This window comes from Lampetra fluviatilis, chromosome 78 (genome assembly GCF_964198595.1).
Source record: "Lampetra fluviatilis chromosome 78, kcLamFluv1.1, whole genome shotgun sequence".
NCBI lineage: Eukaryota > Metazoa > Chordata > Hyperoartia > Petromyzontiformes > Petromyzontidae > Lampetra > Lampetra fluviatilis.
In genome coordinates this window covers 1,289,564-1,310,890 of record NC_136352.1, presented here as the reverse complement: position 1 = coordinate 1,310,890, position 21,327 = coordinate 1,289,564, and the positions used below count along the sequence as shown (strand labels likewise).

General features: G+C 45.7%; 1 long non-coding RNA gene and 1 pseudogene across 1 annotated transcript; both read left to right on the top strand.

Annotated features, from left to right (window-relative positions):
- The window catches only part of LOC144953588 (uncharacterized), a 135,199-nt pseudogene that overhangs the window by 102,969 nt on the left and 10,903 nt on the right, over positions 1–21,327 (top strand).
- Positions 3,099–20,337, top strand: LOC144953575 (uncharacterized). Its single transcript, XR_013640835.1, has 3 exons — positions 3,099–3,159; positions 4,530–4,720; positions 17,199–20,337. It is a non-coding gene; the product is annotated as an uncharacterized LOC144953575 (long non-coding RNA).

The window sequence follows — 21,327 nt, the reverse complement described above, 5'->3', positions numbered from 1 at the left end:
AGTCGGAGGTCTCTGCTGCCGCCGGAGTGGCGAGCGTCGCGGTTTGGCGACGAGGCTCCGTGCTCACCCTGGTCGACAACCCAACACTGCACGCTGCGAGCGAGCTGTGGGCGCCACCTACCGACCGGGTTCCGAACTGCGACAGCGTATCAACAGGCATCCAAACCATTTCACCACGGTGACAGGGGAGCGACTGATACGTATGACGCGCACCGCCCCCTCACCACACGACCACCAGGCGTCTGTTTGACATAAAGAACCGACTCTGAACACTGACTATTCAAGACAACTCTTACCACTCAAACACACTCGAACCCATAAGCCATCCGTGGCTGTGAAGGCATCACAACGAAGACCGAGTGATGGCCATCCGTCGTTTATAAGTGTATTCGTAATTTTTATCTTTAATATTTAGTGGGCTGTACTCTTAATCGCATACATTCCCAACAGATCCATCAATACGAATTGATTCTTGGCACCTCCTTCCGCCGAGCCACGCTCACGTGGGGAGTGGTGGCCCACCAGATCCTTATCAGGTGATCTGGTCCCCAATTAGTAAACTTGGTATAAGATAACGATCTTTGGGAAAGGAGCACCGTCGCAGGCCCTTACTCTGAGCCATTCTGTTGTCAGATAACGTGCCGAAGTATCTGTTGAGATTGGTGCCTTTAAGAATAATAACTGTTTTTGATTGTGTTTTTTTATCGCCGTATAATCTTTCAAGTATCTTTCAGTCATAATCGCCGCACGTACTCGCATCCTCTACAGAATATTCAACTGTCCCGTGACCCAAGGTGCTAACAACGTGATAAGGGTTGCGTATGATCAATAAGGAGTGCGGTACTGCGTGAACAATATTGAGTATAATCATTCATTAACGTTAAGGTTTTTCTTAGCATAGTATTTGCATATTTTAACGACTCTCTCTCTCACTAACAACCATCGCGTTATGCGGGATCCATGTGCCGTTGTCAAAGTGAAATCAGACAATCGTTGATGATACTGTATTGATGCCGTGTTGACGTTCCGGGATTGAGAGTTCGCATACTATATCATAGTTGAGGTTGAATTAGTAATAAATTGATTAATACAGAAGTGGTTGTGTGATTCTTTCCTGAAATCTATGCATAAGATCTGCTTCTGCGTTGAGATCTGAACTTGGTGACCTTAATAAACACACTAATACATACTCAGTAAATGTTAAAGGGATAACGGGGTGAACCGGGGACCTAAAATATAACCACGAATACCCACTCTGGGAATGTTAAAGCGAGAATGAGACGAACCTAGACAACGATGCCGAGTTAATCTAAGTTAATCTTGCATACTTACACCACACCTGCATAACTGCATACGATTAATTGCCTTATTCCGATCGATAACCCACCCTCGTCACCGAGGCGGGGTCTGGTTATCATAACGACTTGCATTATCATAATTACACCCACTCGCATAATTACTACGATTACCTCTCGAATTGGCATAATTAAATGTGCATAATTACATAAATTAACATATTTCCGGATAATTACACATTTGGCCAAATTTCATTTGATTATTATTATTTTCACTGAATATTCATAACCCACATATACAACATAATAATTTCACCCACGCACGCATACAACACATAACAAATTTTCATAACCAACATATACAACAGGTGCTATGGTTCAACTGAGATGACTGGCCGATGCACCACCTGTGTCCCCTACTGTGCCAACAGTGTACACACAGTTTGTATACAGGGGCTGTCCATAAATGACGTCACGCGATTTTGGACGATTTTTGACCCCCCCTATTTCGTCACACGACGTCATAAAAAGTCAGCCTCCCCCCCTCAAATATGACGTCACAAAGCTCTGCCCACCCTCCCCCCCAAAAATTTTTAAACATGCTTCAAATCGCTTTAAACTATTGCCATTGCAGTGCGTATTTAATGTGGCGCTACACTCTGATGTTGTAGGAGAATACATTTATTAAAAAGACTTTAATCAAGTAGAACGTGTTTATATTATACGGCCCCCACACACACTATACACAGTTTGTACATACACTGTATACACAGTTTGTACACACAATGTTCACGTTGTTGAGCTCACGCACCCAAAGGGTCAATGTTCAATAGAGGGATAAATTGAATAGGAATTCATCTTCTTGGTTCTTTCGGTAAAGTCACGTAGGGCGACAGCGTCTGAATGAAACAGCACCATGCTTGGAGCATATATTTAAGCTGGGTTGGAAGGGGGGAAAGGGCGCCTTGACAAAATAATCTGTATATCAAGAGGAATTTAGCATATTTATGGGAAATGCAGGTATGTGATTAGTACTACTTATGCCCGTGCATTATGCAGGATTAGCAGCATCAAAGGGAGGGGATATGGGAAATGCAGGTATGTGATTAGTACTACTTATGCCCGTGCATTATGCAGGATTATCAGCATCAAAGGGAGGGGATAGGGGTAGCATTAATAAAGGGAAGGAGTGTTAATAGTATGTAGCTGCAGTAACTAAAACCACCACGTAAACAACTAAAGTATAAACTACATAGTATCATCAGAATACTAAATATACTCTACAATAAGCTGAGTTAATCACATACCTGCATTTCCCATATCCCCTCCCTTTGATGCTGCTAATCCTGCATAATGCACGGGCATAAGTAGTACTAATCACAATCCTGCATTTCCCATAAATATGCTAAATTCCTCTTGATATACAAATTCTTTTGTCAAGGCGCCATTTCCCCCCCTTCCAACCCAGCTTAAATATATGCTCCAAGCATGGTGCTGTTTCATTCAGACGCTGTCGCCCTGACAGACCTGGTTTTCACCTGAGGACGGCTCCTTGCGTTGTGGCCGAAACGTCGTGAGAATTTTTTTATTATGTTTTATTTTTATTATTTTATTACTTCCCTTCTACGTGACTTTACCGAAAGAACCAAGAAGATGAATCCCTGCAGTCACGAAAGCTTTAAATTGGAATAGGAATCTTAATGAACTTAAACTCTAACCCCGCTCACTGACCTCACCACTGCATTACCTCATCGGCGTGAGGGGGAGGTGTACCCCGCTAGTGACGTCATGTCACCTGCTGCCGCGTGACGTCACGAAACACCAGGAAGCTGCCGATCCGCGCGCGCGCTCACTGAGATCCGAGGTGAGAAGTTCACATCGTGGTTGTTGTTGCGGTGGTGGTTGTTGTTGTTTACCCAGGTAGAGCCTCGCTCCTTCTCCCCCTCGTAGGGATATCAATTGAGTAGCAGCGAGTATGGAATCGATGTCCAGGTTGGAACATTACAACGCAGGGCCTTGCCCTTGCCTGATTGCATTTGATTTGATTCTCTGCTTAAGTTTAATTTGTCTTCATCTGGCTCACGACTTTCAAACTTTTTTTCTTTTAATACAGTTTTTTTTATCTTACCAGGCCAAGCCCACTTCAGCTGCTATACCGCGCTTGTTTTCAGAAGCGACCTGCCCAAAACAAAGTGGCTTATCAATGTGTGGGAATGAATATCGGTCAAATACTCTAAACGCGTGGTGATGTTGACTCTAAATGTGGAGGGAAAATCCACGCGACCACGGGGAGAGAGAGAGACACGCAAACTCCAAATATACAGGAGGGGTCGGGATCGAACCCACAACCTGTAAACCAGGAGAGACCAGAGGTGGGACAAAGTCATTGTTATGCAAGTCCAAGTCGAGTCGCAAGTCATCAAATTCATGACTCGAGTCTGACTCGAGTCCAAGTCACATGACTCGAGTCCACATCTCATAGGTGGGACAAAGTCATTGTTATGCAAGTCCAAGTCGAGTCGCAAGTCATCAAATTCATGACTCGAGTCTGACTCGAGTCCAAGTCACATGACTCGAGTCCACACCTCTGGGAGAGACAAGTAACATCTCCCAGCCACCATGGTGCACACTCGAGTACATTACCACAATGAGTCTCAGCACTCTAATTCAGGAGCGTTCTGCCGAGTTGGTTTTGCTGATGCACCCTTTAGACCGATAAACAACTTTTTTTATATTACCAACCAAGGCTCACTGAGCTGTTAGATCTTTGTCAGAAGCCACCTGGCCATAGATGATAGCTCAACGAAATAGCTTATCACGTGGAAGATTATAGCAGCCAGATAATCTAAATGCATGTTACTAAATGTGTGAGGGAAAAATCGAAGGACCCTAATAAAAAAATACTGTGAGTGAGTGTACTCATTTGTGTGAGTGTACTCCTCAAGCGTACTCTGCGTGCGTGAGTGCACTCTGTGTGCGAGCGTACTCCGTGTGTTAGAGTACTCTGTGTGAGTGTACCCCGTGTGTGTAATGTGGGGAGCGGTCGTGTTGCGCGGTGACGATCTGACCCAAAAACCTATATTATGAATAATATTGGTCGCGAAAGCCTACATGTTAAATAGTGTACTGTGTTTGAGGGTTTTCCAATTTAATTTCTTATTTAGTTAAAGGTTATGTTTCAGGTGGGTCCTGCATTGAACTGTTTGACCATCACCAAATATATTTTGAGTTTAGGTTTGGGACAAAAATGGAAAACCCAGTGGAACACCAATGCCGACGGTGACGGCCGACGCCAGGATAGCGGCCACGGGCTCGAAGCGGGGGCAACCCGGCTCTTGTCCCAAGAAAGGAATCCGCTCCCCGCTGCCCTCCACGGTGGCGCATCGTTGGCGGGGCTGCACGTTGAGCCCCAACTTTTTCAGGAGGTCGGTACCTGCAATACACTCGTGGCATAACACGCTCGACACGTATAACTCCTGATTACACACCTGGTGTACGAGGCGACCCTTAAGGGTGACCCTCCCCAGCAGTCCCATCCCACTTCCACTTGCAGTGTGCAGTGCACGATCCGGGGCCTGTAGGCGGCCCACTTCAACCCCGACCACGCTGCAGTGTGTTGCACTCACGAGTGACGTTACCGCCTCCGTGTCCAGCAGAATACGGGTACGCCGCCTGTTCACCTGCCCTTCCACGAGCGACGTGGCCCCCATTATTCCTGCCATCAGCTCCCACAGCCAGTCACCCGCAGTCGCCGCATTCTGGGGTGTTGTTGTCGGCATCTGCGTGGGGGTCACTCGCTCATCTTTATCATGACAGTTTATTTGTGTTTGGACCACGTCGATTGCACCCCTTTGTGGTCCCCTCTTTAAGGAGGCCTTGGTGTTTAACCCTGGTGCTTCTCTCGTGCAGGCGATCTGGGGACAGTCTCTCACGAGATTCCCCCATTGGTCGCGTACAGTGAGGGAAAAAAGTATTTGATCCCCTGCTGATTTTATACGTTTGCCCACTGACAAAGAAATAAGCAGTCTATAATTTTAATGGTAGGTTTATTTGAATAATGAGAGACAGAATAACAACAACAAAAATCCAGAAAAACGCATATCAAAAATTTATAAATTGATTTTCATTTTAATGAGGGAAATAAGTATTTGACCCCTCTGCAAAACATGACTTAGTACTTGGTGGCAAACCCCTTGTTGGCAATCACAGAGGTCAGACGTTTCTTGTAGTTGGCCACCAGGTTTGCACACATCTCAGGAGGGATTTTGTCCCACTCTTTGCAGATCTTCTCCAAGTCATTAAGGTTTCGAGGCTGACGTTTGGCAACTCGAACCTTCAGCTCCCTCCACAGATTTTCTTTGGGATTAAGGTCTGGAGACTGGCTAGGCCACTCCAGGACCTTAATGTGCTTCTTCTTGAGCCACTCCTTTGTTGCCTTGGCCATGTGTTTTGGGTCATTGTCATGCTGGAATACCCATCCACGACCCATTTTCAATGCCCTGGCTGAGGGAAGGAGGTTCTCACCCAAGATTTGACGGTACATGGTGTTGTATGTGTCGGGTTATGAAATTTTGATGAAAATAATAAAAATTAAAAAATTTCCCAAAAATGCGCAAATCGCATTAATTATGTTAATGCGTGTATTAACATGCATAAACTATGATAATGCGTGTAATTATATGCATAAATTATGATAATCGCGGAGATAATCGTAGTAATTTATGCGTATGCTTGCGATTATGTTAATGTGTGCAGTTGTGATAATTCAGCTTGGTTTCGTTTATCCAGGGTTATATCAATCAGGATAACACGATTATCATCGATTAAACGTTTACCGATTATCTTAGTGTGTTTATGTTATTTTAGGTCTCCATTTTCATATCTCATCGCAGGTAACAGCTCTTATGAATAAGACAGTTTTGCATGGACTTGGAAAGAAGCACTCGAACAGTTGGTGTTAAGCAATTTTATTCTAACAAGCATGTGACATTCTATCATGCAAAAGCAGGTATACGTCAATAAATTCATGGACAAGATTATGCAGTAACGAAAATGAATGACTAAAAATACTTCTTCATTGGCGTGATTATGCAGTTAACGAAAATGAATGACTAAACATTTTTTATTCATGTAACTCGACGGCAGCAACTGCTTGCACGATCAGTTGATATTGAACGCACCACCTCAAAATGGCAACCCTTTTTGAAACGCAAAGACAATTTTCTTTTTAAGTCTTATTCGTGTGCGTGCTGTGTGTGCGTTGTCCCCTCGTAATATTAATTGTGTCGTTAGCTTGTGTGGTGTAGGAGGATACAAACAGCGGCCAGAAGTTTTCTCTGGGTTGGGCGTGGCCGCCGCGAGCCCCTGCGTGTCTCTGCTCGTGCGCTCTCTCTCCCTCCACTGCTGGATGACGAGTTGGCACGACGCTCGGTGACGCCCGGTGACGTCCGAGTCGTGCTGCTCTTGCGCTCTCTCTCCCTCTACTGCTAGATGACGAGTTGGCACGACGCTCGGTGACGCCCGGTGACGTCCGAGTCGTGCTGCTCTTGCGCTCTCTCTCTCCACTGCTGCTAGATGACGAGTTGGCACGATGCTGTCCTTGAAGATGCTCGGTCGCTCGTGTGGCTCGGTGGCGCTGGGTGGCGCTCGTTGTCGCTCGGTGTCGCTCGGTGGCGCTCGGTGGCGCTCGCGCTCTCTTGGTGGCAGCCCCCGGCTTCTCCACTGCTCGATTGATTGTTGAGTCGGCACGATGCTCGCCGTCGCTCTGGACGTCTTGTGTGTTCACACTGGTCGTTGGTCGGTGTGCCCTCAGGCACACGGCGCATTCGATGGCGCTGTCCTCTCCCTCACAGCCGTTTGACCAGGCTTCCTCCACTGCTTCGCGCTCTCTGCTTTGCTCGCTTGGTCGACGCTTGGCGATCTCCGCCCTTTTACAGGTTCATTGCTTGTCATCACTCTCTCTGCTCCGTGCTTCCCTTGTTCGTGCAGCTGCCAGCTTCACTCGCACTTAACTTCGTTCTGCGAGAAGCGACACCTGCTATCGGCATCGGTGTTTCGTTTCCTCACGACGCTCCGCCAGCCGGAGCACGGCTGAAACCCAGCCCCGACCCAGGTTGAACTCAGACTTCTGCGACTCGAACGACCCCTCCTCGTTCCATCTCTCCTCGAGGCACGATTTGCCCCAGCTCTCTTGCGAGCCCTGTCGCAACGCTGCGTCGCAAGCCGAGTTGCGAGACTGAGCACGACTCGACCCAGACTGCTCTCAGGCTGCCACTTTAACGATGTCTCGTCGTCCCATCTCTTCTCGAGGCACGACTGCCACAGCTCCCTTGCGTGCCCCGTCGCAACGCTGAGCGCGACTCGGACTGACTGCCCTCAGGCGGTGTGTGTCCGTGCCTAACTCAAAACGTGACTCCCCTCTCCTCTCTCCGCATCTCTTGCGAGAGAAAACAAACAGAATAAAAAAACAGATATCTTTGGAATGTCAGGCACCGATTCCCCCCTGTGACCTTTTTGCTCCCTCCTTGCTTGGCCTGCGTGGGTCATTCTGAGGTCAGACCCCGCTGGAAGACAAAGGTGGTCGAGGAGATGTATGCGATCCTTATGTGGTCCTGTGTGTTACATTTATTCTTGAATTATATTTTATGAGTTCCTTCGGTCTTAGTATCGTGGTTATCATTCGTCTATGTTTAATGAATATTCGTAATGATCTTCGTCACATTATTATTTTGGGGCTTCGCCAAGTTTAGTTCTCCAGAGATTGGTGTTTTATTCTGAGTTATATTTTAATGTCCTGAGGTTAAGTGCAACTATGTTTCCACTTAAGCTTTCTGGAATTCGTACTCTTTAGTTTTTAGGAAGGTCGTGTAGGTAGGAAACATATACTAATAAAAAAAAAATATTATTGTTTGTTGGTTAATTATCTTTGTTAAGTTTCTACTTTTCGGTAAGGAAAACGTTAAGAAAACGCGAGTTGCAACCGTTATTTACTCTGCACCTTATCTGTACATCTCCAGATGTCTTGGGAGGCTAGTCCATACATCTTTTGTCCATCTGGATGTCTATGACCTCTTTGTGACCGAATTCTCAACATTTTAACCGCCCTCCATGTTTCATGGATTCCTGGTGTGCTTGTGAGGAGAAGTGAGTTGTTTTCATTGTTTAATTAAAAAAAAAGATATATAGATAATATAAAAATATAATACATTTTTTTTAATTGTTCTTAATAAAAAAAAGGGTATAGACACAACAATGGCCCCGTCCATCGTCCCTTTGATGCGGTGAAGTTGTTCTGTCCCCTTAGCAGAAAAACAGCCCCAAAGCATAATGTTTCCACCTCTATGTTTGACGGTGGGGATGGTGTTCTTGGTGTCATAGGCAGCATTCCTTCTCCTCCAAACACGGCGAGTTGAGTTGATGCCAAAGAGCTCCATTTTGGTCTCATCTGACCACCTAGTTGTCCTCTGAATCATTCAGATATTCATTGTCAAACTTCAGACGGGCATGTATATGTGCTTTCTTGAGCAGGGGGACCTTGCGGGCGCTGCAGGATTTCAGTCCTTCATGGCATAGTGTGTTACCAACTGTTTTCTTGGTGACTATGGTCCCAGCTGCCTTGAGATCATTGACAAAATCCTCCCGTGTAGTTCTGGGCTGATTCCTCACCGTTCTCATGATCATTGCAACTCCACGAGGTGAGATCTTCCATGGAGCCCCAGGCCGAGGGAGATTGACAGTTTTTTTGTGTTTCTTCCATTTGCGAATAATCGCACCAACTGTTGTCACCTTTTCACCAAGCTGCTTGGTGATGGTCTTGTAGCCCATTCCAGCCTTGTGTAGGTCTACAATCTCATCCCTGACATCCTTGGAGAGCTCTTTGGTCTTGGCCATGGTATAGAGTTTGGAATTTGATTGATTGCTTCTGTGAACAGGTGTCTTTTATACAGGTAACAAGCTGAGATTAGGAGCACTCCCTTTAAGAGTGTGCTCCTAATCTCAGCTCGTTTTCTGTATAAAAGACACCTGGGAGCCAGAAATATTTCTGATTGAGAGGGGTCAAATACTTATTTCCCTCATGAAAATGCAAATTAATTTATAACATTTTAACATGCGTTTTTCTGGATTTTATTGTTGTTATTATGCCTCTCACTGTTCAAATAAACCTACCATTAAAATTATAGACTGGTCATTTCTGTGTCAATGGGCAAACGTTCAAAATCAGCAGGGGATCAAAATACTTTTTTCCCTCACTATAGATAGCACGCACGGGGAAGGGCGGTGGCTCCTTTAGAGGCCCCTTTCTCACTCCCCCTTACCCTCCCAGTGCGCATTTGTTCGAGTTCTGCCTCTTATTGAGATACTCGCCTGGGTAGCCGCCCGACCATGGAGCGTAGCCCTCCCACCTTGGACTGGACTATCTCCGCTGTGGACTGCAGCTTGGTCACATTCAGGTGTACTTGGGTTACCTCCCCGCATACTTGGGTTACCTCCTTGCGTACTTGAGTCACATGGCCTACGATATCTCCTATACCAGTCTGTATCCCTGCCACCCATCCTGGGGTTGTCTCACGGGATCCCGGAGGCTTCCTCGACCCCCCCCCTCACCGTCCTGGCGAGCTTCTCCTCCTCTAGAAGAATACTTGCAATGGTGCTATCCCGTCCCAGCCATCGGAATTCCGCACGCTCGCGAGCAAATCTCACACACACATGTGCGCGTGCTCGGCAAGGATGTTAAATGGGGGATTTGGGCAATTGGCATCTGGCTTCCACCCCGTTGTGCTTGTCAGATACTGCTGAACTTTCTCGGCAGCGAGGTCATCGATGATCTCGGCAGTATATCCCGGGCGTGCGCTCTGTGTTAGCAAGCGTGATTTATTTTAGTGCGTGCTCACTGAGATCCGAAGTGAGAAGTTCACATCGTGGTTATTGTTGTCGTGGTGGTAGTTGTTTACCCAGGTAGAACCTCGCTCCTTCTCTATCATAGGGAGGCCGTTTTGGATTGCACGACTCTTCGATTTCACATTAACATGCTAATTTATCACATTAACAACACTAGCCCTGGCCACTTCTTTATGACCCTTGGGCTACACCCATTTCAAACCTTTTAAAACAGTCTGCCTCAGACCATGCTTTCCCACCTGATAATGGACGCTTGTGTTGCACCCGAAACGTCGTGATTTATTTTATTTTATACCTATGTGACTTTCCCGAAAGAACCAAAGAGTATGAGTTCCTACAGTTACGAAAGCTTCAAATCAAGAATGCATTTTCTATCAGAGTATGTTTTTGTTTGCATTCTGACCACAAGTATTGTGGTTAATGCACACATGATTCCTTGTGTAGTGACATAAGAAGGGAGGGGCTGCTGGGGGCTCTGGGACCCTGGGCGGCCCAGGCGCTTGGGCCCCTTGGCGCCGGGCACTGGGTTCCCAGGCGACCCAGACGCTTAAGCCTCTTGGCGCCAGGCGCTGGGTTCCCGGGCGGCCCAGACGCTTAAGCCCCTTGGCGCCACCAACGGGGGGGGCTGTGTGTGCTCTGTGGGATATCTGGGGGCGCACACGGCCCCACCCCTCGTTGGGGACTAGGCATAAAAGGGGAGCTCCCTGGACGATCAGGGCCAGTTGTAGCTCAAGACCCAAGACCCAAGACCAGCCATCTCAGGACCCTGGGATGCTGTGAGAGCCAGTGGTGGGACTCTGGAACTCCCGGCTGTACGTCCTTGTGAGGGCGAGTTCCAGAGTGTAGCCAGAGTAGTGGATCTAAGCTGTGCACCTAGGCTGTAACAGAGTAAAATGACTGTTGGAGTGTTGGATTGTACAGTGATACCTCGGTTCACGAACTTAATTCGTGAACTGACTCTGGTCGTGAACCGAATTGGTCGTGAACCGAGGCACATTTTCCCATAGGGTTCAATGTAAATCCGGTTAATCCGTTCTGACCTTTTTTTTTGGTTTTTGAAGCACAAAAATATGAAACAAATGACAATACACATTACTGTAGTACTGTACAGTATAGTAATGTATAAAGAGAGAACACTAACCTTGCTTGAGATGACTTCTGGCATGGAGGAAGGCAGGTGGGAGGCGGGTGGGAGGCGGTTATTTTTTGGAGGGAGAGTCCCAGTAAGCACTCAAACGGGTGAACTGTACAATACAGTAAGTACAGTATTGTACAGTACAGTAGTACAGTACTGTATGTGCTAAAAAGCACACCAAAAAGTCACTCAAAGTGTCTTCACAGTACTCACAGTACTTCTTTCTGTCTCTGCTTCTCTCCACGATCTTCCTACAGGAAGTCACGACCATGTGACAGCCTGGAATTAGCATAAAAATGGCCGCGGCTCCTGTTCGTGAACCGAAGCGGAGTTCGTGAACCGGAGCATATTTTTATGAAATTTTCTATTCGTGAACCGAGTTGTTCGTGAACTGAAGCGTTCGTGAACCGAGGTATCACTGTAATAAAGAAGTTACCTCTACAAGTGTCTCCAGAACCCATTACACTTGTAAAAGGTTTCAGTTTGGTGTTTTAACATCTTAACACCTGTTTTGTTGCCAGAAAAACGTGGAAAACCTATTCTCATATTTTAGTACTGGCAAAGGTTCCATGATGAAATATTGCAGTATATTAGAGGTGAGCTGTGCGTGTGCAGAGAGGACAGTAAGGAGCCGGAAGTTAATGAATTTTGTGGGAAAAATGCTGGCCTTATAATATGTAAGGATAATGTGGTAAATGAGAAAAAATATAGCAGCGGCAGGGTGTTGGAGTGTTGTTGTGTCTATACCCTTTTTTTAATTAAGAACAATTCAAAAAAATATATAATAATTTTTTTTTAATCTATATATATACACCTTTTTTTTTAATTAATTAATGAAAACAACTCACTTCTCCTCACAAGCACACCAGGAATCCATGAAACATGGAGGGCGGTTAAAATGTTGAGAATTCGGTCACAAAGAGGTCATAGACATCCAGATGGACAAAAGATGTATGGACTAGCCTCCCAAGACATCTGGAGATGTACAGATAAGGGCAGAATAAATAACGGTTGAAACTTCGCGTTTTCTTAACGTTTTCCTTACCGAAAAGTAGAAACTTAACAAAGATAATTAACCAACAAACAGTAATATTTTTTCTATTATTATATGTTTCCTACCTACACGACCTTCCAAAAAAATAAAAATAAAAACTAAAGAGTACGAATTCCAGAAAGCTTAAGTGGAAACATAATTACGCTTAACCTCAGGACATTAAAATATAACTCAGAATAAACACCAATCTCTGGAGAACTAAACTTGGCGAAGCCAAAATAATAATGTGACGAGAATCATTACGAATATTCATTAAACATAGACGAATGATTACCACGATACTAAGACCGAAGGAACTCATAAAATATAATTCAAGAATAAATGTAACACACAGGACCACATAAATGTACTACAAACATCTCCTCAGCCACGTTTGTCTTTCAGCGGGGTCTGACGGGCAAGGAGGGAGCAAAAGGTCACAAGGGGGGGGGGGGGTGTCTGCTTCTTCTCGCTCTGTCTTGTTTGTTTTCTCTCGCAAGAGACGCGAAGAGAGGGGAGTCACGTTTTGAGTTAGCACGGGCGCACACCGCGAAAGGACAGTCTGGGTTGAGTCGGTCCGAGTCGCGCTCAGCGGTGCGACGGGGCACGCAAGGGAGCTGTGGCAGTCGTGCCTCGAGAAGAGATGGGACGACGAGACATCGTTAAAGTGGCAGCCTGAGAGCAGTCTGGGTTGAGTCGTGCTCAGTCTCGCAACTCGGCTTGCGACGCGGTGTTGCGACGGGGCTCGCAAGAGAGCGGAGGCGCGTCGTGCCTCGAGGAGAGATGGAACGACGAGACATCGTTAAAGTGACAGTCTGAGAGCAGTCTGTCCGAGTCGCGCTCAGTCTCACAACTCGGCTTGCGACGCAGTGTTGCGACGGGGCTCGCAAGAGAGCTGGGGCGGTTGTGCCTCGAGAAGTGATGGAACGAGGAGGGGTCGTTCGAGTCGCAGAAGTCTGAGTTCAACCTGGGTCGGGGCTGGGTTTCAGCCGTGCTCCGGCTGGCGGAGCGTCGTGAGGAAACGAAACACCGATGCCGATAGCAGGTGTCGCTTCTCGCAGAACGAAGTTAAGTGCGAGTGAAGCTGGCAGCTGCACGAACAAGGGAAGCACGGAGCAGAGAGAGTGACGAGCGACGACAAGCAATCAACCTGTAAAAGGGCGGAGATCGCCAAGCGTCGACCAAGCGAGCAAAGCAGAGAGCGCGAAGCAGTGGAGAAAGCCTGGTCAAACGGCTGTGAGGAGAAGGACAGCGCTGTTGAATGCGCCGTGTGTCTAATACACACCCAGATCAACCAGCATCAACCAAAACCGACTCGTCATCCAGCAGTGGGGAGAGAGAGAGCGCAAGAGCAGCACGACTCGGACGTCACCGGGCGTCACCGAGCGTCGTGCCAACTCGTCATCCAGCAGTGGAGAGAGAGAGAGCGCAAGAGCAGCACGACTCGGACGTCACCGGGCGTCACCGAGCGTCGTGCCAACTCGTCATCCAGCAGTGGAGAGAGAGAGAGCGCAAGAGCAGCACGACTCGGACGTCACCGGGCGTCACCGAGCGTCGTGCCAACTCGTCATCCAGCAGTGGAGAGAGAGAGAGCGCAAGAGCAGCACGACTCGGACGTCACCGGGCGTCACCGAGCGTCGTGCCAACTCGTCATCCAGCAGTGGAGAGAGAGAGAGCGCAAGAGCAGCACGACTCGGACGTCACCGGGCGTCACCGAGCGTCGTGCCAACTCGTCATCTAGTAGTAGAGGGAGAGAGAGCGCAAGAGCAGCACGACTCGGACGTCACCGGGCGTCACTGAGCGTCGTGCCAACTCGTCATCCAGCAGTGGAGAGAGAGAGAGATCGCACAAGCAGAGACACGCAGGGGCTCGCGGCGGCCACGCCCAAGCCAGAGAAAACTTCTGGCCGCTGTTTGTATCCTCCTACACCTCACAAGCTAACGACACAATTAATATTACGAGGGGACAACGCACACACAGCACGCACACGAATAAGACTAAAAAAAATATTGTCTTTGCGTTTCAAAAAGGGTTGCCATTTTGAGGTGGTGCATTCAATATCAACTGATCGTGCAAAGCAGTGCTGCCGTCGAGTACATGAATAAGAAATATTTAGTCATTCATATTAGGTAATTGCATAGTATCGCAAATGCATAAGTGTTTATTCATTCATTTTAGTCAAATGCATAATATCGTAATTGCATAAGAATTTTAGTTATTCATATTAATCGAATGCATAGTATCGCAAATGCATAAGAGTTTGGTTATTCCTGAATTATTGACGCATGCTTGACCTGCATGATAGAATGTCACATGCTTGTTAGAATAAAATTGCTTAACACCAACTGTTCGAGTGCTTCTTTCCAAGTCCATGCAAAACTATCTTATTCTTGATAACTGTATCCTGTGATGAGATATGAAACTGGAGACCTAAAATAATATAAACACACTAAGATAATCAGTAAATGTTTAATCGACGATAATCGTGTTATCCTGATTGATATAACTCTGGATAAACGAAGCTAAGCCTAATTATCACAACTGCACACATTAACATCATCGCAAGCATCCGCATAAATTACTACGATTATCTCAGCGATTATCATAATTTATGCATATAATCACATGCATTATCATAATTTATGCATGTTAATACACACATTAACATAATTAATGCGATTTGCGCATTTTTGGGAAAATTATTAATTTTTATTATTTTCATCAAAATTTCATAACCCGACACATACAACAGTGTGCAGGTTACAGGTGTTGAAGGTGAACAGGTAAGCTAAAAATTGCGTGAAAAACATAATAACCTTCCTTGAGTACGTATGGAATTTTTGATGTGTGTATGTTTCATAGTGTTGGCGCAATTTGGTTCTCAAAAATACACAGTCTGCTTTATTTATATACATTTATACTCATCTTGGAATGTTTCGTATACAGTTTCTCCACATTTATTTCAGTAATTTAGTTTATTTGGAATACAGTACAGTACTTATTTCAATTGTGATGTATAGTTTAGTTGCCGTTTACCTAACCCCATTATTTAGGTAAGGGTTTAGTATTGAATATCGGCATTTTAGCTTTCACACGGCACTTTTCAAGAATGTAACCTCCGTGCTGTTGTATTTTCTGTCCATCAGCTATAACACAGGGGTACGGATTTTCAGCAGAAACTAGATCTCTGCTTTCTTGGTGTAATTACGGCCTATAGTACCATAAATAGGCTTGGGGTTTTGGATTGTTTTTTGTTTTCGATGTCTCTGCCTCTGCTCACATTCGTTGAGGATTTTTATGATTTTTGGCTGGCCCATCTAAAGCTGCGTGACCAGGAGTCGGATCCCTTTCTTGTTCAATTTGGCTTGTGGCTGAAATTCCCTCTGGCCCCATGCATTACATTACGTAGCATTTTCAAATAATGATGTGTTTTGAGAAGCTCACAATGGCCCTATAAAAAATTGCATTTCATACAGTAACAATGATATGCTAATCGATGCCTGGCTGTCGTCAAGGGATCGTCCCCTGCTGGTCAACCATGTTACGCATGTTGATGATCTGGTCATGGCTACTCAATGATATTGAGTTGTAAAATCGTGTTCTGTACATGGAGAATTCTATGACGAAATGGGTCCTTGCATATGTTCTACAAAAAGATCACCTCCCTGGGAAAATCTTGACTTATAGCTTTCGTAACTGCAGGAATTCATATTCTTTGGGTCTTTCGGTAAAGTGACGTGACTTTACCGAAAGACCCAAAGAACACCTCCCTGGGAATTTAATGTCATACAACACTGCACCTGCTCAGCTCTCCATGAATAATCAGGTAGTTCTACACGTGGTGGAGGAGCTCCTATACCTGGTTAATGTGTTCACGACCAGCTCTGGTTTGGCATCCAAAGTCTCACTTCAAATTAGTCTAGCAGCATTCTTTCATTAGTTTCTGTAACACTATGTTGGAGCTGCCTGGACTTTTTTTCTATACAAAGCTGTGAGTGTCCATCGCCAAGGTCTCGTCCATTGCAAAGGTCTCATCAAAAAAACAGGCAATAGTCTACATTATAGACTGCCAATACACTAACGGAGGTTAAGAACCAGGCTACAGTCTACATTATAGACGGCCAGTATGCTCACTGAGGTTAATAACCAGGCTACAGTCTACATTAGTCGTTTTTTTCTTCTATTCACTTTATTTGAATTATTATTTTCTATCTACGTGACTTTTCCGAAATAACCAAAGAATATGAATTCCTGCTGTGACAAAAGTTTTAAGTCAAGATTTTCCCAGGGAGGTGATCTTTTTGTAGAACATGCAAGGCCCCATTTAGCTATGGAATTCAACAGGTACAGAACAAGATTTTATAAGAATGGAAACAGTCAGGAAATTAACACTGCACATATGCAGCTGAAGTTAGATCTGTTCATCCTCGCATTCAAGCTCATCTGAGCCTGGCTTCACACCTCTAAGTTGCAAATGAACATTAATTTATACATTTCTGCATAATACAAATAGTATTCTTTTCAACAGCCTTTGCTATGTTAGCTAATTTTTCTTAAATAAATATTCCTGTTGTAGCTAGACAGCCGAAATTGTGTGCTTGGAGTTTTTGGTAAACATTCAATTTGAAGATACTCGGGTGTCCAGGCATATTTATGACCATTTGCCCTCTCATTGTGTGCCTTAACAGCCCGTGTGATGAATTGGGGAATCTCTTTCACTATATCTTGAAAATATGAATATGTATAAACGTGTAAGTCATGTGTGACTGTGTATATATGCATTCCTCTGTGCCTCAATACTCACGGAGATGGTGTGGATATGTTTTTCTGTCTGCAGCTGACGCTTGCTCTGCAGAGTTGTTCAGACCGGGATACGTGGGTCTCCCGGCCACAAGGTGCTTGTTGGCGAACACAACCCTGGGCCGGGCCCCAGGGATGATATCAATACAGAATATATGTATGGATGCCCCCCCATTGGACTCCCCCTGGAACTCTACCAGGCATGTGCCACTGGGTGAACACCCCGGGGCTGGCCCAGGACACGCTGGTGGGACTGTCACTCGGCTGGCCTGGGAACGCTTAGGAATTCCCAACAAAGAGCTCGAGTCTGTCGCCAGGGAAAGGGAGGCCTGGACCGCCATACTCAACGTGCTGCCACTGCGACCCTCACCAGGACAAGCAGCTTTAGAAAGAAACGAAAGAACAAAGCTGCTGGGAGTCTTCTTGGCTACAGATATTACTCCTTTCTCTGTGGATGCAAATATTAACTTATTTAAATCTCTACTGAAATTGCCAACACATTGGCATGTTGCATAGTTGGGTCTCGCCTTGACTATTGCAACTCCGGCCGAGTCCGGACCTCAGCTGGCAACCTAAAGAAACTTCAAAGACTACAAAACAACCTAGCACGCGTCGTCATTTCCCACACTCATCCCGTCTCGACTCACTAGCTTGTCTCCGTGCTCTCAACTGGCTACCCATCGCCAGTAGGGTCACATACAAGACCGCCTGCCTCTGCCACAATGCCTTCATATCCGCCTGCCCGCCGTACCTTTCTTCATTATTGACAACTTGCAGCTCAGCACACGGCAGATGCCTGCGCAGCGCGACTCACGACCTCCTCTTGATACCAAGATCCAGGATGGTCATGTCTATGCGCCGCTTCTCGGTGGCAGCCCCAACAGTCTGGAACGATATCCCTCTGCATATTCGCAGCATCACCTCAATCGCCTCTTTCAAGAGAGACTTAAAAACACCTCTACAATCATGCTTTCGAGCGACTCTGAGCTTGGCTCCGCGCCTCTGAGTTGCGGCCACTACGTCTGCAAATTTGCGCGCGTTACAAATTGAACTATTATTATTATTAAATAACCGTCTGTGCTGGCCTATACAATGAAGGCTGGCCTGCTTATGATCAATCCGCTATTGAACCAGACTATATTGTATTAGAAGCTTACAGATCCAAAATATATTAATATAGCATATAATCAGTGAGTCTATTTGGCAGGCAAGGCTCCATTGGTTTGACCATGAATCCCACATTCCCAGACACCGCATGCTCAAGCAGCTTCTGTTAGTCCAGATATTATGGGCTAAAACAGTCATGGCATTGGCTAGAGAAGAGATTAGAGGATGTGGAGGTGATCGGACCTGCCGATGACTGGTGCCAGGTGTGAAGATCGGTCTCTGGAGGAGGCCCGTAAGGTATGCTGCAGGGCAGTTGGAGGTATTTGCTCTGCAACAATGATGAGGTCGAATGAGCGACGCTCACATGAATGGGTGGAACGCTGGGTGCTTAAATGCAGAAAGAAAGCTGGGAGCACAGCTGGTGCATCTGTCAGTCATCTCTTGACACCTGGACCATTCGCATGCTCTACTGACAAGTGATCCACACTTACATGGCCTTAAATTGCACCTATCATGGCATGAGCACTGATGAGATTAATTCCAATTCGTCATAAATGTGGCTGTTTTTTTTTATAGCATATGTTAATGATTCACGTGCAATGCATGTGTATGTAAGACTTTATCTATGTGAGGAGCGGTGGCGCAGTTATATCACTGCAGTATGAATTCAACAATTAGAGTTTGATAATCGTCGACAGCAAACATCATTGATAAGTGAAAGCTGAACTTATTATGGACTTCTATGTTGATTGATCCTCAAATAATTACATAGTGAAGTGAGGAAACATTAATACTGAGCAGATGAAGGCGGCCAGGCATGGTTCTGGACACACCATCACATTTTACCATGCCAGTGTGTGACAGTGTCAAGTTTGTATCTGCTGTAAAATATATTAAGACAGCACATTTCCAGCTAAAGTTAGATCTGTTCATCAAAGCATTCAAACAAGTCTGAGCCTGGCTTCACGCCTCGAAGTTGCGATTGAACATTAATTTATACATTTCTGCATAATACAAATAGTATTATTTTCAACATCCTTTGATATATTTGCTGAATTTTAATTTTATAAATATTCTTTTGGTAGCCAGACAGTCAAAATTGTGTGCTTGGAATTTTGGGTTGACATTCATTTTGAACATAATAGGGTTTTCAGGCATATTAGCCCTCATTATATGCCTTAACAGCCCGTGTGATGAATTAGGGAATCTTTTTTATTATACCCTGAATATATGAATAAGTATGGAAACATACTTATTCATATATTCAAACAATGCGACCAGAATGCAAACAGCATGGATTGTACTGGAAATTTGACACAGCATCAGAGAACACACACAGGAAAGAAACCTTTTAAGCGCACTGTGTGTGAGAAGAAATTTTCATGGTCATCAGTTATTTAGAGCCACCAGAGAACACACACCGGAAAAAGCCCTTTAAGTGTACTGTGTGTGGCAAAGCATTTTCAGTTTAATCTGCTCCTAATAAACACCAGAGAACACACACAGGAGATACATCTTTCAAGTGCAATCTGTAAGGGAAGGCGTTTGCACATTCATGATCACATCTTCAAAGACAACAGATAACACACAGGCATCAGAAGATCCTCAAGGAGTGGAGTCTGAAATCGAAGTGATTTGAATAGCGAATAATTGAAGATAAAATATGTAGATGAAGATTCAACTCCAAAATCCGACCTTCACATCGATGGAGGCAACGTGAAACAGAGGGGAATTCTGACTGATGCAGAGCGAGGCAACTCCAAGCAGTATGTTCAAGTAGAGGTGTGGGTGAAATTCTTAGACAATACCAAGTCAAATGGAGACCCGGTAGATGTGTAAGCTTGAGACAATAGATTCACCTTTGTCACAGGCCTTTAATGAAAGAATGTGGAGTTGAACACTCAATTTCTAGGTTCAACCTGCAGCGTAAGAGCAGCCAGAGTTTGTGAACCTGTGGGTTGGGTAGATATCTAACCAGGAGCGAGAGCCAATAAGCTCCCAATGTCATACTGGTAGTAACCTCCTGGTTACACTAGCCCACAGGGGATTATCCTGTCCGTCCGTCTGTCGTGCATCCAAAAATGGGAGGGGTGGGGCTGGGTGGAGAGGGGAGGGTGGGGAGGGTAGGGCTGGGTGGGGAGGCGCTGGGTGGGGAGGGGCTGGGTGGGGAGGGGCTGGGTGGGGGGTGGGGCTGGGTGGGGAGGGGATGATCACCCCGTGGTGCCCTTATAAAACTCAACGTTTAATCTACTCACGCCGGCTTGTGCCCGCCCTCACAGTCGGGCATATTTGCGGAATACACCACGCCGCCGTTGACCCTGGCCATTGACCGAACAACCCAACGTTACTACCAGCTCCCTCTGCAGGAATGTGTTTTATATGGTACTTGCTTAATTGCCTCGGCAACTCTGAGTTTTGTATCATATCTCATCACAAACACTCGAAGAGCACCCCCAAGTGGAAGCTGCCCCTGTGTGGCATAAGGTGGCCCTGCACCAGCCTGCATGTGGGCATGAGTCTGTCACGAGGGGGCGATGCTTGATGTGTAATCTCCATTATGTAATTTCTGGATGTTTGGAATTACACAAATATTGACCATGACATTAGCATGCAATGACTGGGTTTTGAATGACACTAGCAGTGGCGGCTCCTGCAAAATCTCTCAGGGGGGGCAAATGTCTGGATGATTGATAGGGATAAGGTCCACCCATGCAATGAATAAATTAACAGCTTAAGCATGTAAAGGCAATTTCACTTCTTTAATATTAATGAAAAATAAAGTGACTCTTACAATACATCTTGTTTGTTTATATACTCACTTAAAACAAACCACTCAAGTTTATTTTATTAAAGATTCCACTAGGTGGCGATAAATTATATTGTTGGATGAAACGTGCTTACGTATGATGACGTTAGCACGTATGATGACGTAAGCACGTTAGTGCATGCTCTCCCGGAAGCCATAGAGAATGCATTGCAGCGCCCCCGTTCGAAAAAAAACATCTTTGAATGTAAGTCTATGGGGCCACTCGGGGCGATTCTCAGCCGTAGTGAAATCG